The following is a 27,748-nucleotide window of genomic DNA, read 5'->3' as shown; positions in this document are numbered from 1 at the left end:
CAGGTGGTAGAAGGTGTAAGACAAGAGACGATCATGGATCAAATTAACAGAGAGGAGGAGAGACTAAACTGGTGGAGAGGGGGAAAGGAAGGAAAGAAAGAGAGTGGGTTAGAGTTGGTGCGAGGAAGAGGGGAATGGAGATAGGCCTGAGACTGATAGGGGAAGAGACATGGGCAGGCCTGGATATAAGCATAGGCAACTTTTTAGAGCACCAAATTTTAAAGACGCCAAATATACAGACCAAGAAGGAATCTGCTTCTGCATGCTTTAGGGCCAGGTGCAGGCATAGTTTGAAAGAGGTGCTGCCATGGCATTCTACCTATGGACACCATAATCTTAAATCCAGCCCTGGGCAGAACAAGAATGATGGAGTAGAAGGTGCTAGAGATGGAAGAATTGGGGACAGGGTGAGAGATCAAGGGATATGGCAATAGAGAGAGAAATGGAGGGGATAAAAGAGAGAAAAAGGGATGGTTTCCTAGGGAAGAAGGAAGAGATAGAAGTCAGGAGGACATGGAAAATTAAGAGAGGGAAATGGAGATAGAAAGAGGACAATTAGGGTCTGAGAAGGGGGAAGAGGTGGAGTCCAAGAAATAAAGGACTGGATGGGGTGATAGACAAGGGTAGAGGGATTGGGAGGGGTGAAGATGAGGTAAGTAGAATTATAGAATCCTGAAAAGAGCAATGAGTGGAGAGATTCAGATGAGAAACAGAAGTGAAGAAAATGTGTTGTAAAAAGGATGAAGAGAAGAGAAAGAGGAAGGAAGAGAAAAGGATGATAAGAAGTAATATAAAAGATAGAGATAGATGGAAGAAGGAAAGGTAGAGATGGAGAGAGGAGGATGGAGAAAGGAGAATTAAGAAAAACATTTGGAGAATATGGACAACTTAAAAACAGAGAATAGACTGAGAACAGTACAACGTGAAAGAAATACATAACTAGAAAAACATTTTCAATACCTCTTTATATGACTTTTAATGTTTAAATCGTATGCTATATATAGCTTAACCACTCCCCTGACTGGGAATTTAGACAGTAATGAGAGGGGATCCCTATAAACATAAAGAGGTCAATATTCAAAAACCATTTAGACGGATAACTCATAAGTTATCCGTCTAAATGGCAAATGTGGCATATGCAGCCACTTATATGGTTAAATTATAGCCGGATAACAACTTATACGGCTATAATTTAGCTGGATATAAAAAGGGCATTTCAGAGGCATTCCAAAGAGCAGCGCTTCTCAACCGGTGTGTCGCGACACACCAGTGTGTCATCAAACACCGGCAGGTGTGTCACATCTCCCGGTGTCCCACTGCCCCATTGTACTTTCCTTCTCCCTTTTTCCAGCCCTCATGGGCCAATTGGAAGCCTCCTTTCTTCCTACCCCTACTGCCCAATGGGAAGCCTCCTTCATTCTGCCTGCCCCCGCGCAGGCCAATCAGAAGCCTCCTCCATTCTACCTGCCAGTGGGAGTAGGAAGAAGGGAGGAAGCCTTTGATTGGCTGGTGAGGGCAGGCACCACCTAGCCCCAGGGAGGGATGGGAGAATAGCAGTTTCGAACTCCGACGAAGCAAGGCCGCCACGAGAGCCCATTCCCATGGCAGTGAAGAGGAAACCCGACCCCGACCCCGACCAAGCAAGGCTGCTACAGGATCATGGCGGCGAAGAGGAAAAACCCGACCCTGATCCAAACAAGACCGCCACGAGACATGGCGGGTGAGAGGAAAACCCAACCCAGACTGAAGCAAACCACGGGCGCCCATCCAAGTGGCGGCGAAAGAGGAAACCCAACCGAGGTCACACGGGAGCCATTCCTGTGGCGTGCGAAAAAAGAAGGCCTGCCGGTAGTTAAAAAATCCCAGCGGAACTGGAGTCCATCCCTGCAGTGAAGGAAGAAGATTTTGGTGAGAGCTGGTGTGTCTGTGTGTGACTGAGTGCCTGGGTGAGAGCTGGTGTGCCTGTGTGTGAATGAGTGCCTGGGTGAGAGCTGGTGTGAATGGAAACCTGGGTGAGAGCTGGTGTGAATGGGTGCTTGGTGAGAGCTGAGTGAATGGGTGCTTGGGTGAGAGCTTGTGTGTGTGGGTGTGAATGGGTGCTTGGGTGAGAGCTTGTGGGTGTGAATGGAAGCCTGGGTGAGAGCTGGTGTGAATGAGAGCTTGTGTGTGTGGGTGTGAATGGAAGCCTGGTGGAGAGCTTGTGTGTGTGGGTGTGAATGGGTGCCTGGGGGAGAGCTTGTGTCTGAGGTTTGAATGGATGCATGGGTGTAGAGCTTGTGTCCGTGGGTATGAAATGGATGCATGGGTTGAGAGCTGATACTGTTGTGACCTTACCGCTGAACCGGGTGGGTGGTAATTGTTGGCTCATCATCGCATCGTCCGGGAAGTTTACCGGCGCTGCGTGTTATGATGACCCGTGGCTTTTGACGTCCTTGACGTCGGGGAGGTGTTGCACGCACATGCGAACGTGCGCATGCGGGGTGTGTGTGGCGCGCATATCATCTCAGGAACACTTGTCGCTGTCTGTTCTGATTGCTGTTCCAGTGCATGCATTTATCTTTTGGGAGACTGTTGGAATGGTAAGCGCGTGCTACTGAACCTTCTGGTATGTTGCTGTTATGTACTGTTTGCTGTTATGTACTGTTAGAATTCTCAAGAGGCTTGTGCTCTTTAGAATTCTCATCTTACGTTTGTTCCTTATAAGCTCTGCAGGGAAGCGTTTTGGTTGTCTTGGCAACTGACTACAACTGTGAACGCTTCACTGCAGCCAGAGCTCTGCCTTTATTTTTGCCTTGATTTTGTCTTATGAGAATATTACTTGTTGATTCCTGAATTCACCTATTGAAAGACTATTACTCTGTTCCTGAACTTTGTATTTTGATTAAATACCTTTTTGAGATTCACTACGTGGTCAAGTTATATCATCTTTGAGGTTAGTTTCAAAACTACTGTTTAAAATCCATCTTCTGACTTATTTAAATTAAGTCAGACCAAGAGTCCACTCTCTATAGGTCAACAGATGTGAATGGGTGCTTGGGTGAGAGCTTGTGTGTGTGTGTGTGTGTGTGTGGGTGTGAATGGAAGCCTGGGTGAGAGCTGGTGTGAATGGGTGCTTGGGTGAGAACTTGTGTGTGTGGGTATGAATGGAAGCCTGGGTGAGAGCTTGTGTCTGAGGGTGTGAATGGGTGCCTGGGTGAGAGCTTGTGTCTGAGGGTGTGAATGGGTGCCTGGGTGACAGCTTGTGTGTGGGTGTGAATGGAAGCCTGGGTGAGAGCTGGTGTGAATGGGTGCCTGGGTGACAGCTTGTGTGTGGGTGTGAATGGAAGCCTGGGTGAGAGCTGGTGTGAATGGGTGCTTGGGTGAGAGCTTGTGTCTGTGGGTATGAATGGATGCCTAAGTGAGAGCTTGTGTGTGTGTGGGTGTGAATGGATGCATGGGTGAGAGCTTGTGTCTGAGGGTGTGAATGGATGCATGGGTGAGAGCTTGTGTGTGTGGGTGTGAATGGGTTCCTGGGAGAGAGCTTGTGTCTGAGGGTGTGAATGGGTGCCTGGGTAAGAGCTTGTGTCTGTGGGTATGAATGGGTGCCTAAGTGAGAGCTTGTGTCTGTGGATGTGAATGGATGCATGGGTGAGAGCTTGTGTGAGTGGGTATGAATGGAAGCCTGGGAGAGAGCTTGTGTCTGAGGGTGTGAATGGGTGCCTGAGTGAAAGGTTGTGTCTGTGGGTGTGAATGGGTGCCTGGGTGAGAGCTTGTGTCTGTGGGTATGAATGGGTGCCTAAGTGAGAGCTTGTGTGTGTGGGTGTGAATGGATGCATGGGTGAGAGTTTGTGTCTGTGGATGTGAATGGATGCATGGGTGAGAGCTTGTGTGTGGGGGGGTGCCTGGATGAGAGCTTGTGTGTGTGGGTGTGAATAGGTGCTTGGGTGAGAGCTTGTGGGTATGAATGGAAGCCTGGGTGAGAGCTGGTGTGAATGGGTGCGAGAGCATTTGCGTGTGATTGAGAGCTGGTATATAAGAGACCATGAGTGTGATTGAGAGAGAGAGACTGGTCAGGGAGGTGATGTGTTTGTGTGTGAGAGTGAGAGTGAGAGACTGGTCAGGAACATGACTAGTGTGCGTATGTGAGAGAGACACTGGTCAGGAAAATGACTGGTGTGAGTGAGACTGAGACTGGTCGTGGGGTCTAATTGGGTGTATGTGTGTGTGTGTGTGTGTGTGTGTGTGTTTAAGTGACTGATTGTGGGCACTAAGGAAGAGGACTGTGAGGACAGAGCTTCAGCAGCTCTGGAAGAGAAAGTAGTAGGAGAATTGCTGGAGAGGGTAAGTAAAGGTGGTTTTTTAAATGTATTTTTCTTGATTGCCATTTTATTTATTGGGTATTATGCAATGTCTGCCTTTTTCAAATATTTTATTGATATTTGGAAATGTTTTAATAAATGTTATGAGTTTTTAATTGTTGGATATTATTCTGTTCAGCAGCTGTTTTGTAACATTTTTAGTATAGCTTTACAATTATTTCTGTGAGGGGCTCTATAGCAGCTTGGCTTATTCTGTTTTCCCAATAGGAAATTTATTCGTTTAGGGCCTGGTTTAATAGTTGTATTTCTTAGATAAGGTTGTCACTATTTGAGTGTGTCCCATAATACAGATGTAACTTTGTGTGGGTTAGTTTGTGTGCATTATTGCAAATCCTGAGAGTCTGTTAGGTGCTATATTTCTCTTTCTATTTCTCCAGGTTTGTACTGCATGCAGAGTGGCTTTTTTAGTTTATAGTTTATAGTTTATTTAGGTTGTTTATACTGTTACATCAGTCATAGGACCATCACAACAGTGTACAATTAAAAAGGAAAATACAATAGTGTCATAAATACAATTAATAACAAATTAATACCCTTAAATGTTGGTAACATTAAATTATTCTAAAGCAATAAAGCATTATTACATCCTTAAAGTAAAATATAAAATCATAGAATAGTAAAATCAGTAAGCTAAAAAGATTAAAAGGTTACAATATAGAACTTGCTGGTTTATTTGTCATGCCTCTGTATATGCACATGTAAAAAGCCAAGTCTTTAAGTCTGTTTTGGTTTTCCATTCTAGTTTCTGTCTCCATATTTATAATTTGTGGTTTTTCGTTCTTGGTGAAGGGTGTGTGTCTGAGGTGAGGTATTTTACTAGTATGTAGGCATTTGTATCAATCTTATTTGTTGTGTTTTCTCAAAAGGATATGCATTAGTGGTAAATTACTGTCTTTTCATAAGGAAGGCTATTGTGCGTAGTAGTAAAAGGAGTTTGTTTTGCTTTTACTGTGATGTCATCAGCACCAGAATATCTTTTTTGTATGGCGAGTTGTACAGGGTTGCTGCGGTCCCGGTCACAAGTCTTGCGACCGGGCCCTTACCTTCTTCTTCAGGGCTCCAACGGCGGGGTACGCTGCTCAGGCCGCTGCCGGTCGGGCCTACGCTGGCTGCCTCGCGGCGGCATCTCCACGAGGGAGACGCCACCAAGCCTCGGAATCCGGCCCCTCCCCTCCTAGGCGCGTGCAAGGAGACATGATTTAAAGGGCTTTTCCCGCCAGACTGGAGGCCACCCCCTGGAGTGACGTCAGAAGCCGGCAAGGCCGGCATCTGACTGAGTCAAATCGCCTTGCAACAAGGTTCCCTGCTGGGTGTTAGTTGCAGAGTGCTGTCTTGGCTCTTGCCTGGATCTCCTGTTGTTCCTGTTCCCGGTCCCGCTTCGTTCCAGCTCCTGATCTTCAGTTCCAGCTTCAGTTCTTCTGCTTCCGTTCCGGACCTCCCTTGACTTGCTTCTCTGGTTCCTGACTCCTGCCTGCTTCCGACTCTCCTTGTCTGCCGCCCGCCTCGACCTTGGTTACCTTCTCGACTATCCGCTGCCTTCACCTAAGTCCTAGCAGCTCGGGTCCTCACGGGCTCCTCCTGGGGGGATCTCTGGCTTCCAGGGTGAAGACATCTTCTTTTCTCCAGTCTTCTCAGTCACCTAAGTCCCAGCGGCTCGGGTCCTCACGGGTTCCTCCCTGGGGGATCCTGGCTTCCAGGGTGAAGACTGCTGCGCTACGTCCAGTTGGTCTCCGCCTCCCGGCCTACCTCTTCACTGCGGAGTGTTCTTCCTCTTCCACTCCGTCAGGCCAGCCCAAGGGTCCACTGCTACGCTCGCAACAGTTTGCAAGGCCATGGACTCGGTGGATTTATCAGGCCTCCAGGCTAGTCCCGGAATGGCTCAGCGCTTACAGCAGCAGCAACACTGCATGGATGTATTTGTGGCTACTGTGGAACGTCTGGCGAACCGGTTGGATGCCACGCCTCCACAACCTCCCCAAGTGCCTCTACCCACTCCTGTGGTGAGTGTCAATACGCCCACTCAGCTGCCCGCACCATCTCGCTACTCTGGGGAGGCTAAAACTTGCCGTGGGTTTTTGAACCAATGTTACATTAGGTTCTCTCTCTTTTACTCAATCAGTTTCCCACCGATTCCGTAAAGGTGGCATACATTCTGTCTCTGCTTGATGGGAAGGCGCTGACTTGGGCCTCACCCATGTGGGAACGTAATGACCCTTTGCTGAATAGCCTGCCACAGTTCGTGACCAGCTTTAAACAAGCCTTTGATGAACCCGCACGCTTGTCTACAGCCACATCAGAGCTGCTCCAGCTACGACAAGGGTCCCGCTTGTTAGCAGACTACGCTATTGAATTTCGTACCCTTGCCCTAGAAGTAGGGTGGTGGGAGGATAGTCTAAGAGGAGTCTTTTTGGAAGGCCTGTTGGTGCTTATCAAGGATGAATTGGCAGCTCGCGTCATCCCTGACGACATAAATGGGCTCATTGACTTGGCTGGGCGAATTGATCGTCGCTTGCAGCAGAGGGCGAAGGAGGGTCGTCCAATTTGGCGCACGGTGTCACTAGCGCCTATGTTTTCTAGACCCATGACTTCGGCATCAAGCCAAGGGACAGCATGCTCGGAAGCGTCCGCGGAGGAGCCCATGCAGTTGGGGCGCACTCCATTATCCGCGGAGGAGAGGTGGTGTCGCCGAACCTTGGGCTTATGTCTCTACTGCAGCAATAAGGGCCACTTCTTAGCCCAATGTAAGGAGCGGCCGGAAAACTCCAGAGCCTAGGATGTTTTGGGGAGCTGCTCCTAGGTTGTGTCAACTCTGCTCCTCAATGTATGGTACCTATTACGTTGGAATATCCTGGTGGTTCGTTTGAAACTCTCGCTTTCATTGACTCTGGGGCAGGTGGGAACTTTATTCTGGCTGACCTTGTACAACAGTTACGAATTCCCATCCTTCCACGAGAACCTCCTTTATGAATTACCTCCATCTGAGGAACACTCCTTCCAGGAAATATCTCCGCTTCCATGGTTTCTCTCACTCTTCGCACCAGAGTTCTGCATTTGGAGGAAATCTCTTTTTTGATCTTAGAGAAAGCCATCCACACCGTGGTACTGGGATTACCATGGTTACAACAGCATTCTCCAGTCATCCATTGGGACACTTTACAGATTGTGAAATGGAGCCCCTATTGTTTCACCAATTGCCTCAAGGTTCCGAGCGCTCCATGCATATCTCTTTTGCATACTTCCATTGCACCTCCTGTGCCCTATGTGGACTTTGCAGATGTGTTTTCCAAGAAAAAGGTGGAGATTCTACCACAACATTGCCCCTTTGACTGCGCTATTGAACTCCTACCAGGAACTACAGCACCTCGTGGGAGGATATATCCATTATCCTTGCCGGAGACATGAGATATGTCTGAGTACATAGCCGAGAACCTTGCTAGAGGATTCATCAGACCCTCTAAGTCGCCTGCAGGGGCGGGTTTCTTCTTTGTGGGGAAAAAGGATGGTTCTCTAAGGCCATGCATCGACTATAGGGGTCTTAACGCCATTACTAAGCGAGATCGCTATCCCCTGCCGTTGATTCCTGAACTCCTAGACAGGTTGCAAGGAGCCAGGATCTTCACCAAGCTAGATTTGTGGGGTGCTTATAATTTGGTCCGGATTCGCCCTGGTGACAAGTGGAAGACTGCCTTTAACACCAGGGATGGCCATTATGAGTATCTTGTCATGCCGTTTGGATTAAGCAACGCTCCGGCAGTCTTCCAACACCTAATGAATGAAGCACTTCGTGATCTACTGCACTCTTCAGTCATCGTATATTTGGATGACGTACTAATCTACTCCCGAGACTTGGAATCGCATCGACAACATGTAAGACAAGTTTTGCAAATCCTCAGAGACAATCATTTGTACGCAAAACTAGAGAAATGCATGTTTGAGCAGGAGACTCTTCTCTTTCTGGGATATATTATGTCAGCAACTGGATTCCAGATGGACCCCAGGAAAGTGGCAGCTATTAAAGATTGGCCTCGCTCCAGGGGCTTAAAAGCCTTGCAGCGTTTTCTTGGCTTTGCGAACTTTTACAGACACTTCATTCCTCATTTCTCCCTCAAGGTGGTGCCACTCACTGCACTCACGAGAAAGGGGGCCGATGCCGTGGAATGGCCAGAAGCGGCCTGTCTGGCATTCAAAGACCTCAAGAAGGCCTTCTTACTGGATATCTGCCTATGTCACCCAGATCCCCTTCGTCCGTTCATTGTGGAGGTGGACGCTTCCAACATAGCCGTAGGGGCCGTACTTAGCCAGAGTACCAGCTCGGGAGGATTGTTGCCATGCTCGTACTTCTCTAAAAAATTCTCCGCAGCTGAATGTAATTACAGCATTGGAGATAAAGAACTCTTGGCAATCAAGCTAGCTTTCGAAGAATGGAGACAATGGCCAGAGGAGGCTGCGCACTCTATCACAGTCTACACGGACCAAAGAACTTAGAGTACCTATGTCAAGCACAACGCTTAAATCCCAGACAAGCTCATTGGTCTCTTTTCTTCAATCGCTTTAACTTCGTGCTTTGCTACCAGCCCGCATCCAAGAATGTGCGAGCAGATGCCTTATCTCGTACCGCGGAGATGGAGGAAGATGGGGAACTTCCTCAGTATATTTTGGACCCTGCAAAGGTTAACTTATCCAGTATGATTATAAGTCCTCAAGGGAGGACTATGGTCCCACGACGATCTCAGAGGAGAGTTCTAGCTTGGGGCCACGAGTCCTTTACAGGTGGCCATGCTGGCCGTGAAAGAACACTTGATTTGTTAAATCACTTTTACTGGTGGCCCACCATAAGGCAAGACGTTTGCACCTATGTCAGTTCATGCCCCATCTGCGCTGTACAAAAACCACGAATTGGAAAACCATGGGGGTTGCTGCAACCATTGCCCATACCCGTAGAACCCTGGACACACATCACCACAGATTTTGTGGTAGATCTGCCTGCCTCTGAGAGGAACACAGTCATCTGGGTAACCGTGGATCGTTTCTCCAAGATGGCCTACTTTGTTCCATTCCCCAAGTTACCATCTGTACCTGAACTGGCTCAGCTTTTTGCACAACTTGTCTTTCAAATTCATGGTCTCCCGCAGGATATAGTGTCTGATCGGGGACCCCAGTTCACCGCTCGCTACTGGAGAGCTTTGTGTAAAAGTTTGATGTGCAACTTAATTTGTCTATAGCCTTTCATCCCCAAAGTAATGGGGCAGACAGAAAGCACCAATCGTTCTTTGAAGACGTTTCTCCGCACATTCGCCAATGAGAGGCAAGATAATTGGGTGAGACTACTGCCGTGGGCCGAGTTCTCTTACAATAACCATACCCATTCGGTCACGGGGAGATCACCTTTTCTAACAGTATTTGGCAAACAACTTAAACCACCGCTGCCCTTGACCATGCCTAGCTCCTCTCCAGCTGTTCAACTCTCTGCTCAACAGCTGCATACTCTCTGGACCTCTATTCAAACCAAGCTCTCCAGAGCAGCTAGTACAGCCAAGAAATGGGCAGACCAACACCGCCAACCGGCACCAGTCTTTCTTCCTGGCAATCAAGTCTGGCTCAGTACCAAGAACATTCATCTGCGGATTCCATCTTGAAGATTAGTTCCAAAGTACTGTGGTCCGTTTCGTGTTGCAGAGCGAGTGGGCTTGGTGTCTTACCGTCTGCGTCTTCCTTCTTCCATGCGCATTCATAATGTGTTCCACGTCTCTTTGCTAAAACCTCTCATTCTCTCCAGGTTTCATCATAAGGTTCCAGAATCCACGGACACATCTGTCCAGGCTGATCCTATCTATCAAGTTTGAGAGGTTCTTGATGTCCATTTTCACCATCGGCGATGGGAGTACCTGCTGGCCTGGGAGGGGTGTGGTCCTGAGGAGAACACATGGCAGCCAGCCCGTAACATCTTGGATAAGTCTCTGCTTCAGCAATTTCATCTAAGCCACCCCGGTAAACCTGGTCCTTCTAGGAGGGGGCTTAAGAGGGGGGGTATTGTTGCGCGTGCGCAAGGAGGCACAATTTAAAGGGCTTTTCCTGCCAGACCGCGGGCCACCCCTGGAGTGACGTCAGACGCCAGCAAGGTCTTAAGGCTTAGGTCTGACTGAGTCTAATCGCCTTGCAATGAGGTTCCCTGCTGGGTGCTAGTTGCAGAGTGCTGTTTTGGCTCTTGCCTGGATCTCCTGTTGCTCCTGATCTTCAGTTCCAGATTCAGTTCTTCTGCTTCCGTTCCGGACCTCTCTTGACTTGCTTCTCTGGTTCTTGACTCCTGCCTGCTTCCGACTTTCCGTGTCTGCTGCCCGCCTCTACCTTGGTTTCCTTCTCGACTATCCGCTGCCTTCGCCTAAGTCCCAGCGGCTCAGGTCCTCACGGGCTCCTCCCGGGGGGATCTCGGGCTTCCAGGGTGAAGACATCTTCTTCTCTCCAGTCTTCTCCGTCACCTAAGTCCCAGCGGCTCGGGTCCTCACGGGCTCCTCCTGGGGGGATCTCGGCTTCCAGGGTGAAGACTGCTGCGCTATGTCCAATTGGTCTCCGCCTCCTGGCCTTCCTCTTCACTGCGGAGTGTTCTTCCTCTTCCACTCCGTCAGGCCGGCCCAAGGGTCCACCGCTACGCTCGCAACACAGGGTAATGTCCTAGATCTGCTCTGCACTCATTGCTGGGGTTTGAGGGGATTCCTGTGGATGCAGAGTGCATGTTTACATTTAGCCCTGTGATAGTCACATGTTCAGTGTGTCACGTATGTGAGAACCATCTGTCAGGTGTGTCCAGGCCAAAAAAAAGGCTGAGAACCACTGCCATAGAGGAATGTACCTCTAGTACAATGATCACTTCAAAAATCAGAATGTGTTTTCTTTGTTTTTTTATGCTTCAATTTATTATATTGTTTTATTTGATTACTTATATTTGTTTTATTCTTATTTACTGTAATTTGCCAAGCATGACTTTGCTAAAGGCAGATGAAAAATATTTTTAATAAATAAATACATTGTTTGATGATAAATGATGGCAAATAAGGATGTGCAGAAGGGACGGATTCGTCCGATTCGGTATTCGTATTCGTTGGGACCCAAATACATTGCATTCGTTCAATGGGGACCCTGATCCGTTGATATGTTGTATTTATATTCCGATTCCCATTAAAGTTAATGGGGGAAGTATTTGCAGCCTATTTCTGGCTGCAGAATTGGGGTTTTATTATCAATTCTAATGAAACTTCTGGGGAGCAATCATCAGAACAAGAAAAGGGCTCCAAGGTACTTAGACTGTGGCAAAGTGGCACCAAAGTGGCATGAATAGCCTAAGGCACTGTAATGGAGCGAAGTGACAAGAGTGCTTTAACAGAGGCACAAAGCAGCAGCAAGAGTGTCAAAAACACACCAGAGCTTCAAAAGAGAGCACCGATAACAGATGCATGAACCCTCGAAGGCAGCACGACAGGCAAAGCGGCAAGACAAGTGGCATCAACATCCTACAGCACAATGAAGGGGGAACATAGCAAGCAGAAAGAGTGTCAGAAAAAACCACAAGGCGCTGATAAAGGGACAAAGCAGCAGAAAGACTAGCGCCAACATACTGAGGAACCATGATAGTGGCAAGAACACCACAAGGAGTAGAGTGAGTCGTCTGGTGTATGGCAGCAAGGCAGAGTGGCAGAAAGTTGATAGGGGCAAGACAGGCTGGCAGAGCTGAGGTAGTCAGGTTGCTGTGTTTTTGATAGGGGCAAGACAGGCTGGCAGAGCTGAGGTAGTCAGGTCGCTGTGGTGTTGAGAGGGGAAAGACAAGGAGGGAAGACAAGACAAGACTCAGCCCGCGGATGGTGTTAGGCCAGTAGTAGTGGCCCCCGGCGTGCCGGGACCAGGTCTTCTCAGAGTCGGGTTGTTTGTGAATGCAGCTGAAAGTGGGTGGTAAACTCCATCTAAGGCTAAATACCGGCACGAGACTGATAGTCAACAAGTAGTTCAAACTAGCAATAGCAATTGAATAAATATTTGAGACACTATGAGAGAGCTCAAACAGCAAACAAGCTTCTCAGATAGAACCCAAGAAGATGGGAGCGGGGTGAAGGGGGATGGAGCCCCCTGCATACTGCGTGACTGTCAACTGGCGCGTACTATCCACCCGACCCATCTTGAAATACGGACCAAGGAGTCTAACACGTGTGCTAGGACCTGAAACATGATGAACTATGCCAGGGTGGGGTGGAGCTGCTGTGGGTGCAGATCTTGGTGGTAGTAGCAAATATTCAAACAAGAGCCCCGGGGAGGGTTCCCTTTCCTTTGTGCAGGAAAGGGCTCCCTAGAATGGGTTCGCCCCTAGAGTGTGGTGGTTCCGTTGGGGTCTAGTGAGCTCTCGTTGGTCTTTTAAAATCTGGTGGATGTAGCAGATATACAAATGAGAATTTTTAAGGCCGAGGCGGAGGAGGTTTCCATATGAACAGCAGTTCAACATGTATCAGCGGGTACTAAGAGATACACCCGGGAAAGTTCCCTTTCCTTCGGGCAGGAAAGGGCTCCCTGAAATGGGTTCGTCCCAAGAGTGGGGCATGAACCTTTAAAGTGTGGCGAAGTGGAGGAGGTTTCCATGTGAACAGCGGTTCTGGTTCAACATGTGTCAGCGGGTACTAAGATATAGGCTACACCTGGGGAGAGTTCCCTTTCCTTTGCGCAGGATACGGCTCCCTGAAATGGATTTGCCCCGTGAGTGTGGCATGAGCCTTCAAAGTGTGGCGAAGTGGAGGAGGTTTCCATGTGAACAGCGGTTCTGGTTCAACATGTGTCAGCGGGTACTAAGAGATAGGCTACACCCAGGGAGAGTTCCCTTTCCTTTGTGCAGGTATGTTGTGGTTTGATCTGTCACTTCTTCCTGAACTGGTTCACTGCCAGAAGAAAATGGCATATTTTTCATTTGTGAAAGATAATTCACAGAGGATGCTTTTAGAGCAATAGAGACTGCCATTTGTGAAGCAAGAACTGAGCTGGAGATTATTTGTGAATACCCAGAAGCTATTAACTATACTTATGCACTTCAGCTGATGACAAAGGAACATGAAGAGCTCTCAGAAATAAGAAAACTGCTACTCAAGTCCAAATCTACAATATCAACCTATGTTGACTTTGTACCCTATACAGTGCTTCTGTAAACTATGGAAACACAGAGGATGAACTAGAGTACAACTACCACCAGTTTTCTATAGTACTAGAAACATTAATGTTGGCACCTAAGAAAGATTTAGGGAAAATGGCCCATATTATGAAGGTCATGAAAACTATTGAGCATATGAAATATGCAAGCTCCAAACATCTTATGTCAGCTTATGTTCTTACATTCCAAATGTTGTAAAACAGGAAAAAGAATTTTCTGGAAAGAAGTGATGCACAAATACATGAAACTGAAATTAGAGATACTAGAACTAAACTCAGACAGGCACAGCATTAGGGGTCAGACTCTTGTAGTGACGTAAGGGCTAGACGGGCAGGCACATCAGTCGAGCTCAGGCCCTTGTAGTGACATAAGGGCTGGACAGACAAGCACAGCATTTGGGGTCAGGCCCTTCTAGTGACGTAAGGGCTGGATAGACAGGCACAGCGTTTGGGGTCAGGCCCTTGTAGTGACGTAAGGGCTGGACAGACAGGCATAGCGTTTGGGGTCAGGCCCTTCTAGTGACGTAAGGGCTGGACAGACAGGCACAGCGTTTGGGTCAGGCCCTTGTAGTGACGTAAGGGCTGGACAGGCAGGCACAGTGATTGGGGTCAGGGCCTTGTAGTGATGTAAGGACTGGATGGGCAGGCACAGCGTTTGGGGTCAGGCCCTTGTAGTGACGTAAGGGCTGGATGGACAGGCATAGCAGTTGAGGTCAGGTACATGTGCTGATATTATTTGGAGCATATGAGGCAGTTGGAGCTGCTGCAAGGCTTTAAATTGCTTTTATTCATCTTGCCATTCACAGGGAAAATCTGGAAACCCAAGCAAAGGCATGTTTATTTTCAAAAACACTAGCATTTCCATCAACTCTGGTGCCAGCCTTGAGCGGTGAGGGTTCATGATATCCCCTGTCATTGAAAATACACATTCACTGCAGCAGTCAAAAAAGCAAACAGAATGTTAGGAATTATTAGGAAGGGAATAGTTAATAGTTAATAAGACAGAAAATGTCATAATGCCTCTGTATCGCTCCGTGGTGAGTTACTAATCACTTCGGTTTACATTCCAACATCAAACAAACAATGACATAAGATATGTCTTACAATGAACAAGGAGGCAAAACAACTTGGATACAAATAAACTTGGTAGAACAAGGTGTAAAAGTAGGAGAAACTGGACTTGTGGGGCCTAGAACCCCAGAATTGGGGAAGGCTGACTAAGGGAGGGGTAGAGGGAAAAGTGCTACTATAGCTTTGTTAAATATGAGAACGGGTACTTAGTGGTTTGCCCTGGGTGGGGACAGTCCGTGGGAGCTGTGGAGGCAGAGTATTGCTAAGGGAAGGCTTAACAGAACAATCAAGTCTTAAGTCTTCTCTTGAACGTGATTGGGCATTGTTCCAGCCTGAGGTCAGGTGGGAGCGAGTTCCACTGTTTGGGACCAGCGGTGGAAAGAGCTCTTTTTCTTAATGTTGTTTTGATAGGTGGGGCCTGTAGAGTGCCTCTCTGTGCTAATCTCAGCGGCCGGGAGGAGGTGTGAGGTTGCAGAGGAATCCTGAGGTCCAGCGGAGTGATGTTGTGAATGACTTTGTGGATGATTGATAATAGTTTGAAACGGTTTCTAAATTTGATTGGGAGCCAGTGGAGATTCTTTAGAATGGGAGTTATATGGTCCCTTTTGTTGGACTTTCTTAGAATCCTTGCTGTTGCGTTTTGTAACATCTGAAGAGGCTTTAGAGCGTTGTCTGGAAGGCCATGTAGGAGTGAATTACAGTAATCAATTTTTGAGAAAATGATTGATTGTAAAAATGACCTAAAATCGTGGGAATGGAGGAGGGGTCTTAGCCTTTTTAAGACTTGGAGTTTAAAGTAGCATTCTTTTACCGTGTTGTTGATGAAACCTCTGTAGTTCAGTTGATTATCCATGACTACCCCAAGGTTTCTGACCCGGGGAGATAAGGCTGGAAGCGTCGCTGGTTGTGAGATATTTAGCGGGAAGTTGCCATCTTGTGAGATCAGGAGGAACTCTGTCTTGTCGGTGTTGAGTATCAGGTTGAGGTTTGAAAGGAGGTTATTGATGGAAAGTAGGCAGGAGTTCCAAAAGAGTAGGGTTTTGTGCAGTGAGTCAGTAATCGGTATGAGGATTTGGACGTCATCTGCGTATACATAATGGGGTAGATTTTAAAAGAAGCGCGATCAGCCTACTTTTGCTTGCGCATCAGACTCAAGCAAAAGTACGCTGGATTTTAGTAGATACGCGCGGAGCCGCGCGTATCCACTAAAATCCTGGATCGGCGCACGCAAGGCTATCGATTTTGTATAGCCTGCGCGCGCCGAGCCGCGCTGCCTCCCCCCGTTCCCTCCAAGGCCGCTCCGAAATCGGAGCGGCCTCGGAGGGAACTTTCCTTTGCCCTCCCCTCACCTTACCCTCCCTTCCCCTACCTAACCCACCCACCCGGCCCTGTCTACACCCCCCCCTTACCTTTGTCGGGGGATTTACGCCTCCCGGAGGGAGACGTAAATCCCCGCGCGCCAGCGGGCCTGCTGCGCGCCGGGCCGCGACCTGGGGGCGGGTACGGAGGGCGCGGCCACGCCCCCGGGCCGTAGCCACGCCCCCCGTACCCGCCCCCAAAACGCTGCCGACACGCCCCCGGAACGCCGCGACGACCGGGCCCGCCCCCCCGACACGCCCCCGACACGCCCCCCTCCGAGAACCCCGGGACTTACGCGAGTCCCGGGGCTCTGCGCGCGCCGGGAGGCCTATGTAAAATAGGCTTCCCGGCGCGCAGGGCCCTGCTCGCGTAAATCCGCCCGGTTTTGGGCGGATTTACGCGAGCAGGGCTCTGAAAATCCGCCCCAATGGGTTAGCTTTAGATCGGAAAGGAGATGACATAGCGGGAGCAGGTAGATGTTAAATAATGTTGGGGATAATGATGAGCCTTGAAGGACTCCTCGGGTGGAACTCAACGGTAGAGACTCTATGCTGTTGATCTTGACTTTGTAGTGCCTGTTCTGGAGGAAGGATTTGGACCAACTTAGGGCTGTGTTTTTGATGCCAATCTCAGTTAATCGATATATGAGAATCTCATGGTTAACTGTATCAAATGCAGCCATTAAGTCAAGGAGGATGAGCAGGCAGGGCTGTTTTTTATCCAGGTTCATGAGGATGTTGTCTGACAGTGATAAAAGGAGGGATTCTGTGTTTCGGGATTTACAGAAACCAAGTTGCGCCGGAGAGAGGATGTTGTTATTGTCCAGGAATTCGGAGAGTTGTTTATTCACTATTCTTTCCAGGATTTTTGTGATAATCGGAAGATTTGTGATCGGGCGAAAGTTAGCTGGGTTGTCAGTGGAGAGATTTGTTTTTTTTAATAAGGGTTTCAAGATGGCGAGTTTGAGGGGGTCTGGGACTAGGCCCTGAGTTAAGGAGGCATTGATGATCTGAGCGATAGGCTTGGCGATGTCTTTTGCACTTGCTATGAGAAGATTGGATGGAATCGCATCTAGTGGGTGTGATGCTGGTTTGAGTTTCTTTAGCACATTTTCTATCTCTAAGGTGGAGGTAGGTTAGAAATACTCCAGGCCTGCAGGTAGGAGTGGAGAGGCGGTGAGTAGTTGAGTAGGTTTGGAGCTGGACGGCGGTGAGGCAGTGATTGGATGAGGTGGTAAATGATAAAAGGGATGGAACAGCTCCCCTATGAGGAAAGGCTGAAGAGGTTAGGGCTCTTCAGCTTGGAGAAGAGAAGGCTGAAGGGGGATATGATAGAGGTCTTTAAGATCATGAGAGGTCTTGAATGAGTAGATGTGAATTGGTTATTTACACTTTCGGATAATAGAAGGACTAGGGGCATTCCATGAAGTTAGCAAATAGCACATTTAAGACTAATCGGAGAAAATTATTTTTCACTCAATGCACAATTAAGCTCTGGAATTTGTTGCCAGAGGATTTGGTTAGTGCAGTTAGTGTAGCTGGGTTCAAAAAAGGTTTGGATAAGTTCTTGGAGGAGAAGTCCATTACCTGCTATTAATTAAGTTGACTTAGAAAATAGCCACTGCTATTACTAGCATCAGTAGCATGGGATAGACTTAGTTTTTGGGTACTTGCCAGGTTATTATGGCCTAGACTGGCCACTGTTGGAAACGGGATGCTGGACTTGATGGACCCTTGGTCTGACCCAGTATAGCATGTTCTTATGTTCTTATGAAATCATAATTCGATTGTGAGGAATTGCAGGAAGACCTTGCAAGACTGGGTGATTGGATATCTAAATGGCAAATGAAATTTTTTGTGGACAAGTGCAAAGTGGTGCATATAGGTAAGAATAATCCATACTATATTTACATGATGCTGGGTTGGTATTAGTCATCACCACCAGGAAAAGGATATTGGAAATTACACTGGATAATACTTTGAAATCCTCAACAAAGTGTGCAGGGGTGGTAAAAAAAAAAGCAAATAGAATGTTAGATATTATAAGGAAAGAAATGGAAAATAAAATGAAAGATATCATAATGCCTCTGTATCAATTTATAGTGCGACCGCACCTCTGGTACTGTGCGCAGTTCTGACCACCCCATCTCAGAAAAGATGTAGCGGAACTAGAAAAGCTACAGAAAAGGCAGACCAGAATGATAAGGGGGATGGAACAGCCTCCCTATGAGGAAAGACTAAACAGGTTAGAGCTTTTCAGTCTTTGGAAGAGATGACTGAGAGTAGATTTGATAGAAGTGGTATGGGAAGGGTAAATAGACAACAGATATTTACCTTTTCCAATAGTACTAGAACTAGGGGAATCGCCATGAAGCTATCAGGTAGAACTTTTAAAACAAATTGGAGAAAGCATTTTTTCACTTAGGGGTGAATTTTAAAAGAGTTGCTCATGGTAAAAGGCGAGTACATGGGTACCGAGTGCAAGCAACTTGTATTTTAAAAACTGTAAATTATGTGTGTATATGTGCATAGAATGAGTAAGAAAAAAAAAAAATAGGAGGTAGAGTTGGTCCACCATGGCCCTGCGAGCTAGTCTTTCCTATGGTTCGGCCCCATCGGCCTTTTTGCGATGAGAGACTGGAAAGCTGTGAGTGCAGTTAAAAGGGAAAATTGCCACAGCCTTTCCTCATTTTTGGCTGCCAGCTGGTTGAGCTCCACCGGCGGCCCACCTCTCTTCTTTGCAGCCTTTTTTCATTTTTGGCCACTGGTGAGTTGAGCTCCAGCTGTGTTCACCCAGTCATGCCAGGCCTGGGTTGTTGCTGTTTGAGTCCTGAGAGTCGGTGCTAGGGGTGTGCATCCGTTTTTGACGTATTGGCGATCCGCAACGTATTTTGTCCTATCCGTTAAATACGTGGGGAGGCGAAACGCATCGCGACTCCCCACGTATTTAACTTATTATCCATTTAATTCAGTGCGTCCAGCGGCGCGCACTTTTCTTCGCCCCCATTAGCTACTAGCTACCTATGATTTTCACAAAATGGCAGCGCCCATGCCCTACATTCCGGTATCCATGCCGACCTGTCTGACCCTTTCCTGTGAGTCACAGTGACTCACAGGAAAGGGTCGGACAGGTCGGCATGGATACTGGAATGCAGCGTATCCGCGCTGACATTTTGTGACATGCACTGAATGCAGCCAATCGTACTGTCATTCAGTGTTCTCTGTCGATTTTACTGATGAGCCAGCACTATATAAACATCAGCACGAGGAGCCACGCACTTATTTCCAGCGATGCTGTGGGGAGGTGGGCTGGGTGTAAGAGAAGGCTGCACTGAGAGATAGGCTAGTTAAGGAAAGAAAAAGCTAATTATTTATTTAAAAACTTTTCTATATCGTCGCTAAGTCATGTACCATCGCAACGGTTTACAAATAGGCACAAAAAAGGTATATATAGATAGTTTATCGTACATTCTAACAAGTGCCAATTAAGTACATAGAAACATAGAAACACAGAAACATAGAAATGACGGCAGACGAAGACCAAACGGCCCATCAAGTCTGCCCAGCAAGCTACGCACTTTATCCATTTTTTTTCCCATTTTCTCTCTCCCACCTGTTACTATTGGCTTCCAGTACCCTCCAGCCCTATCATTAATAAAAACAATGTTTGGGTAGTGATGGTTTAGTCCAGTTGTGTTACTGAGTTACTTTTTATATTGGTCTACTTCATAACTGTATTGTCAAGTATTTTTAATATTGCAATGTCGTTTATTCTTAGCAGCGCTTTTCTGTATTTTCGTTCTCTCTCTCCCTCTCTACCCCACCGTTTCTTTTGGAAAGGCTTGCTTATATAGCCATGTCTTTAAGGTTTTCTTAAAAGATTTGATATCACTCTGTAATCTGAGTTCAGTGGGCATTGTGTTCCATAGATTGGGCCCAGCCAGTGATAAGGCCCTTTCTCTTACTTGGGTTAGTTTTGCCGATTTTACTGAAGGAATTGTTAGTAGTGCCTTGTTAGCCGAGCGAAGGTTCCTTTGTGGGATATAGACTTGTAGGGCTGTATTTAGCCAGTCTGCTTCTTTATCATATATTAGTTTGTGTATGGTGCATAAGGCTTTGTACTTTATCCTGTATTTGATTGGCAACCAGTGTAGGTCTGCTAAAGTTTCTGTTATATGGTCCCTTCTTTTTTTCCTGTCAGTATTCTGGCTGCAGTATTTTGAAGTATTTGGAGTGGTCTTATTGATGAGCTGGGGAGTCCTAGTAAGAGTGCATTGCAGTAATCAATACTGGAGAAAACAAGTGTTTGTAAAATTGTTCTGAAATGGGCAGGTGTGAGTAATGGTTTCAATCTTTTAAGGATCATAAGTTTTGCGTAACCTTCCTTTACTTTTAAGGATATGTGCCGTTTTAGATTGATTTCTGGATCCATTATTACTCCCAGATTTCTCACTTTTTCGGCTAGTTCTATTTTCTGGTTATTTCCTAGAATTATTGGGTTTTAGTGATTTCAGTATGTCTTCTTTCAAGGTGTAGGAATTCAATTTTATCTATGTTAATAACCAGTTCTATTTGGGTTAGTAGTTGTTTTATTTGTCTAGGTAAATGTTTGCTAGTCCTAGTGTTTTTTCAATTGTGTCATCTATTGGTAGAATAAACTGAATGTCATCAGCGTAAATGTAATGTATTATCCCTAGGCCTGCCAGCAGATGACATAGTGGCAGCATATATATGTTAAAGAGGGTGGCAGACAGAGCTGAGCCTTGAGGTACTCCAGTTTTAAGTTTAAATTTTTTTGAAAGAGTGTTTTTTATCTGGACTTGGAAGAACCTATTGCTGAGGTAAGATTTGAACCAATTTATCGTTTTGTCACATAATCCAATTTCTTCTAGTCTTTTAAGTAATGTTTGGTGGTTTACCGTATCAAATGCTGCGGATAAGTCTATCATTATAAGGATGTAGTGTTTGCTGTTATCAAAACCTCTTAGGATGTTGTCAGTTAATGAGAGATGTAATGTCTCAGTGCTGTAGTGTTTACGGAATCCGTGTTGTGAAGGGTACAGTATGTTGTTATCGTCTAGGTGTTCAGCTGTTTCTGTACTGTTTTCTCTTAATTTGGCTATTAATGGGAGGTTTGAGACTGGGCGGTAGTTATTGAGAATTAGGGGGTCACTGTTTTTCTTTTTGATTATTGGTTTTATGATTGCCCCTTTCAGAATGTCTGGCATTATTCCTTCTGTTAGGGATAGGTTTATGATATTAGTTAATGTTGGGGCTACTACCTTGGTGATCTTTTTTTATCTCTGTTGTGGGTAAAGTATCAATCATGTGGGGGGCGGGGTTTGTATTTGTTATCATCGACTCTACTTCTAGTTGTGATATTTCTACAAATGCTGACCATGGGTTAACATCTCTTTTTTGCATTATGATCGCTTGCTTGGTGTTTTTCGGGAGCTTATTTCTTAAGTTTGATATTTTGTCACTAAAGAATTGGGCTATTTCATTGCATTTTGTTTCGGGTATGCTTTGAGGTGATTCTTGCTTGTCGGTTGTGAGATTTGTTACTATAGCGAAAAGGGTCCTTGGGGTTATTGGCGTATTTTTCTATTTTGTTACTATAGTATTCTTTTTTAGTATTCAAGATTAGTTGTTTGTAGTAAGCTAGGTGTTTCCTGAATTTAGTTAGGTTTTCAATTGTTTTGTTTTTTCTCCAGGTTTTTTCAAATTTTCTAAGTTTTCTTTTTGCATCCTTTATTTTTACATTATGCCAGTGGTTATTTTGTTTTGTTTCTTTGATATGTAATGTTTTAATGGGGTTTATCTCATTGGCTATCTTTTCTGTTGAGTCTAACCAACGTTCTGTAGCTAGGCAACAGTCAGTAGGTATTATGTTAGTTAGTTCTTCTTCTAATTTGTCCTTTAGTTCATCGCAGTTATAGGGTGGTCGATATATTTCAATTCTATGGGGTTCTGATTTAGTATGGTCTGAGGATGGAGAATTTTTATGTTTGATTGAATAAGGAAGTGATCAGACCAAGTGATTTATTTATTTATTTATTTATTTATTTAACATTTTTTATATACCGAAGTTCTGGTAACAATGTTACCAATCACTTCGGTTTACATAGAACTTAGAAATGACTTAACACAAATGTCTTACAGAGAACAGGGAAAATATGGAACTTGGACAACATTGAATTGAATAAATAATAACTTATACAATATACAATATATACAATTTTAACTAGTAGAATTCCTATAAATTAGGTTAATCATGTAACAAGTGGGTGAAGGTTGGCAGGAGGTAAATTCAGATTAATTCAAGGATTATTAAGCAATGTGGGATAGAGAGATCATTAACCAGGAAGGGAGAGTGATATAAAAGATCAGTTCAGATGTAGGCTTGTGTGAAAAGCCAGGTTTTGAGTCTTTTTTTGAATGTGATGGGGCATTGTTCGAGCCTAAGGTCTGCGGGGAGATTTGTGTGTAGCTGGTTGCTAGGTGTTCTAGGTATTTATTGTTTATGAAAGTTAGGTCGAGAGAGTGTCCGGCTCTGTGTGTAGGTTTATCGGTAATTATTCTTTGTTTTGCTGCAGTGCCAGGGTCAGCTAGTCCTGTTTCTTTCAAGCTGTTTATTTTGGTGATCTCTGACTGAAAAGAGAAGCTGTGGTAGGTCAGCTAGCACTGAACACCATTTAGGATGTTGGGCTGGCTTGGAGAGATATATTATTTTCAATTTCATCCATTTTTCTGGAGTGACAAAAATTCCAGCTTTTTTAAACTGATTTTTTTAAATTCCAATTACTTAGTCTCTCACTGCACTGGGTTTCACTGGGCAGTTTAACAGGCTGGGTCTGTGCAGTCAAGTGCCGAGGGAGTCTGCCTCTTTTGTGCTTACAAGCAAGCAGCTTCTGTGTGCACACCACACTCATTAGTGCACAGCCAGGCACCGTGTCAGTGGGTAGTTTTAACAGACTGATCCTAACTATTGGGTGGGTCTGTGCAGTCAAGTGCCCAGGGAGTCTGCTTCTTTTGTGCTTACAAGCAAGCAGCTTCTGTGGGCACGCCACAAACATTAGTGCACAGCCAGGCACCTTGACAGTGGGCAATGTTACTACTCAGTGACATTAAATCCATAATGTCAGGGAAAGAGAGATGTAGTCGAGTGATTGGGACTGGCAGAGGAGGCACATCAAAAGACACTAGTGCAACACCACCAGTATAGCTAAAAAGGCAACTGTTGCAATCTAAACTCTTTGTAGGGGATGGCAGTTCCATGCCAAAAAAATGAAATCTGACCATGATACATTGCCATCACCACCACTTGTTTCTGGTCCTGTAGTTTTGGAGGTGAGGGAAGGGGAGGCAGAGTCATGCCAGACAAAATGTAGAAACCCAAAAGCAGCAGGGGGCAGAAGTCTCAACTAACACTTAGCGTTGACAAGGTAGCGCAGTCACTGCTTCTGATTCAGATGAAGAATCTTCTTGTGTGGGATTCTCATCAGAAATGGAAGAAGTAATAGCTGACGAATCTTCGGTAGAATCAGTTAGTCCTGCCTTAGCCTCCACAAATGTGCAGCAGGGGAGAGATGAAAGTGATAACGAGGAGGAGGAAGAGCAGTCAGCACAGGCACAGAGGGTGACTGAGGCCCCCTCTGGCATTGCTTCTCAGGGTGCACCCACTACCTCAGCTCCAGTGCCAGCATCCACCCCCAAGGTGTTAGAGAAGGGAGGATCACGAAAGACATCTGCGATCTGGAGACACTTTAAAGTGACGGAGACCCGCGTTATGCTCGGTGTAATTACTGTGCCAGGGATATTAGCAGAGGCAAGCAAATGGGACATCTATCTAATTTTGGCATGAACCATCATATGAAGAGGCAACACCCAACAAGATTATTGCCATCTGGGGATGGTGGCAGTACCAGTCGGAGAACCCCTTCCAACCAGTGTGCAGTGGTAGGAAAGCAGCAGAGTCAGCCCATGCCCTCATCCCCTTCTAGTAGTCAGGTGGCAGGCCAGCAACCCCCTGACATGTGGCAGAAGCGACAATCCACCATGGAGGAAATGGGGTGGAGTGCGGTAACGCTATCCTGGGGTAGGAGGCAGGCAGCCTCAAAAGTTGTAACCAGGACCATTGGGGAAATTATTGCCCTTGATGACCAGCCCTTGCAGTTAGTGGAGAATGTGGGTTTCAAGCATTTTTTGAAGGTCGTACTTCCAAATTACAAAATCCCCTGCAGAACCACATTTAGTAGAAAGGTCATCCCCAGCCTGTATAAGCAGTGTCGCAGTCGCATGCAAGCACTACTAGCTAAGGCAGAGGGAAGAGTGCATTTCACCTGCGATATCTGGACCGCCATGAATGCTGCACACTCTTACCTCTCTCTGACAGCACACTGGTGGGACACGGCTGAGGCAGGGTCAGCCAGCAGCTCTATTACTGAAGAAGTATCAGGGTGAAGGTGGGCTTTACTGCACACCCACCTGACAGAGAAGGCCCATACCGCAGCCAATATTCTAGCATGTATCAGAGAGATGCTGGAGGGCTGTCAACTACACCAGTGAGACAGGAAAACGCAGGCAGGGTTCTTTGTCACAGACTATGGTGCAAACATGGTTAAGGCAATAACCGATGGGCGCTTTAAGAACATCCGATGTTTTGCACACACTCTGCACCTGGTAGTGAAGTCAGCTCTGGACTTGGAGTCCAATGACAAAGAGAATGAATACCTGCATAGGTTAATACAGAAGTGCAGGAACATAGCAGCACACTTCCACAGAAGTGTCAAGGCGGGGCAGGTTCTCCGACAAAAGCAGACTGATTTGGATATGGCTCACAAGCGTCTCATTCAAGACATTGCCACCCGGTGGAATTCCACCTTTATGATGCTGGAGAGGTTACTGGAGCTGCAGACACCCCTTCATGAACTTTCTGGTACAATGGACATAGGTGTGCAGAATCCCCTAGGGCATCATGATTGGTTAGTCATGAGTCAGCTGGTAAAAATCCTGCAGCCCTTCAAGGAAGTCATGGAGGAGCTGAGTTCCAGAAGTGCCACTTTGGCTGACATCATCCCTATAGTTAATTTCCTGGATGAACATTTGGAGGCCTTTAAACGGGAAGAGGGAATGACAGTTGAGGTGCTGCAGTATCTGGACGTTTTGCAGCAGCAGGTGAAAGACAGATTAAGGCCTTTAACAGATGACCGCACATACATGCTCGCCTCAGTCTGTGATCCCCGTGTGAAAGGGAAACTCGCCCTACAGTCCAATTGTCTGTCATTTGTGAAGGAGCTGCTGTTAGCAAAAGTCCGTGAACAGGAGCGCCATAGGCGGAGACAGATTAGGCTTGAAGCAGAGGTGGAAACAGCAGGCACGTCAGAGAGTTGTGCTGCTAGCCCAAGCAGGAGCAGCACTGTGTCAGCATCAGATAGTACCGCCTCCTCCATGTCAGAATGCCCAAGGCATGTTGCCCATAAAGATTCATCAGTTGTGCAACGGGCGAGAGAGAAAGCAGCTGGCATGAGTGACTCTGAGCCCGCCCAAGCAAAGGAGACACCAGCACAGCTGTCAGTGACATGGTATCTCTCAGAGCCGATAGAGAAAATGCAGACAGATCCACTGGCATATTGGGCACACAAGTCCACTGTCTGGACACACCTAGCCAAAGTGGCTCAGCGATATCTGTCATGTCCACCAACCAGTGTGCCTAGTGATCGTATCTTTTCAATGACAGGGGATATCATGAGCCCTCACCGCTCAAGGCTGGCACCAGAGTTGATGGAAATGCTAGTGTTTTTCAAAGTAAACCTGCCTTTGCTTGGGTTTCCAAATTTTCCCTGTAAATGGCAAGATGAATAAAAGCAATTCAAAGCCTTGCAGCAGCTCCAGTTGCCTCCTATGCTCCAGATAATATAAGCACTGCAGCACATGTACCTGACATGAAACGCTGTACCTGACCATCCACTGCCCTGTCTGTACGTCCCTACAAGGGGACGTACAGACAGGGGACATACAGACTGCCCTGTCTGTACGTCCCTACAAGGACCTGACCTCAAACGCTGTGCCTGACCGTCAACTGTCCAGGCCTTATGTTCCTACAAGTGTTTGACATTGATAGCTCTGCCTGTCAGTCCAGGCCTTATGTCCCTAGGTGGGATTGACTTCTGTCCTCGACTGCTTTGCCTGTCCGTCCAGGCCTTATGTTCCTACAAGTGTTTGACCTCGATTGCTGTGCCTGTCAGTCCATGCCTTATGTCCCTAGGTAGGATTGACTTCTGTCCTCGACTGCTTTGCCTGTCAGTCCAGGCCTTAAGTTCCTACAAGTGTTTGACCTCGATTGCTGTGCCTGTCAGTCCAGGCCTTATGTCCCTAGGTGGGATTGACTTCTGTCCTCGACTGCTCTGCCTGTCCGTCCAGGCCTTATGTTCCTACACGTGTTTGACCTCGATTGCTCTGCCTGTCCATCCAGGCCTTATGTCCAGTCCAAATGGCTGAACCCTTGTTGCAAAGGGAAACCTCAGTCTCTGGCAATTAAAACTAGTACTCCTTCACAGCATTGATCCTTAAATAAAACAAAGAGTTTTCTTTAGTTTCAGGGCAGAGAAGAGAACTTCCTTCATCTTGCTTATGAAGTCATGATCTGTTTGCAAATGATTTTATCCGAACAATTTGTACCATTATACACTCTAGTGGCCAATCCATTCCAAGCGAGTCCTTTCCTGCTCTTGGGAAAGGGAACTCTCCCCGGTGTTGCAGCCTATCTCTTAGGACCTGTTGAACTGCTGTTTAGGGGTGAACCCATTCTCGGGAGACCTTTCCTACTCATAGGAAAGGGAACTCTCCCTGGGTGTAGCCTGCCTGTTTCTACTGTCCCACGTTGAACTGCTGTTTGTTTACATGGTAACCTCCTCCGCCTCTGCATTGACAATTGTCGTATGTATATTCAAGTTTCATATCACCAAAAAGCCAGGAAGAGTGCAGCTGATAGCACATATCAAATCTTGCTTCTTCTAAAGTATACTTCATCTGTATGTACTCTTTTCTATCTGTGTTGCTAGGTGCCAAGCACACTTTATTAATACTTCTTCTTAGCTTCGGAATTGTAAAGTTCTTCAAAGCCTCTGTTTCTACTAAAACAACAGCTGGCATTTGGGATTTTACTTCACTTGATGAAGACATTTTTATTAGTGTTTTACCTCCGGTCGTTTCTTCCATTTTGAAATCAGCCTCTTTCTATGCCAAGCAGTACTCTGACTGCTTTCCGGCCTAGCTGTCTTTTGTCAAGGATATTCTCACACCCTGGGGATCCCGGGTGTAGCCTGCCTGTTTCTCCCCTCTGACCCATATTGAACCACTGTGTTTACATGGTAACCTCTTCTGCTTCGGCCTTGACAATTCTCGTTTGTATATTCAATTTTCATATCACCAAAATGCCAGGAAGACTGGGGTGGGGGATCCGCCAAACCCCGGTCCGACTGACTGTCCCACCGGGTTGAATCCTCCGGGCGGACTGCACGGAACAGCCATTTACCTCTTAACGGTTTCACGCCCTCTTGAACTCTCCCTTCAAAGTACTTTTCAACTTTCCCTTACTGTACTTGTCGACAATCGGTCTCGTGCCGGTATTTAGCCTTAGATGGAGTTTACCACCCGCTTTGGGCTGCACTCCCAAAAAATTCTTCAAAGCCTCTGTTTCTACTAAAACAACAGCTGGCATTTGGGATTTTACTTCACTTGATGAAGACATTTTTATTAGTGTTTTACCTCCGGTCGTTTCTT

At 46.5% G+C, this 27,748-nt stretch overlaps 1 protein-coding gene across 1 annotated transcript in view; it reads right to left on the bottom strand.

Annotated features, from left to right (window-relative positions):
• The window catches only part of SULT4A1 (sulfotransferase family 4A member 1), a 171,890-nt gene that overhangs the window by 104,069 nt on the left and 40,073 nt on the right, over positions 1 to 27,748 (bottom strand). The gene's annotated exons all lie outside the window — the stretch shown is intronic.

This window comes from Rhinatrema bivittatum, chromosome 4 (assembly GCF_901001135.1).
Source record: "Rhinatrema bivittatum chromosome 4, aRhiBiv1.1, whole genome shotgun sequence".
Taxonomy (NCBI): domain Eukaryota; kingdom Metazoa; phylum Chordata; class Amphibia; order Gymnophiona; family Rhinatrematidae; genus Rhinatrema; species Rhinatrema bivittatum.
Note: the sequence above shows the minus strand (reverse complement) of the source record. Positions and strands in the feature narration are given on the sequence as shown.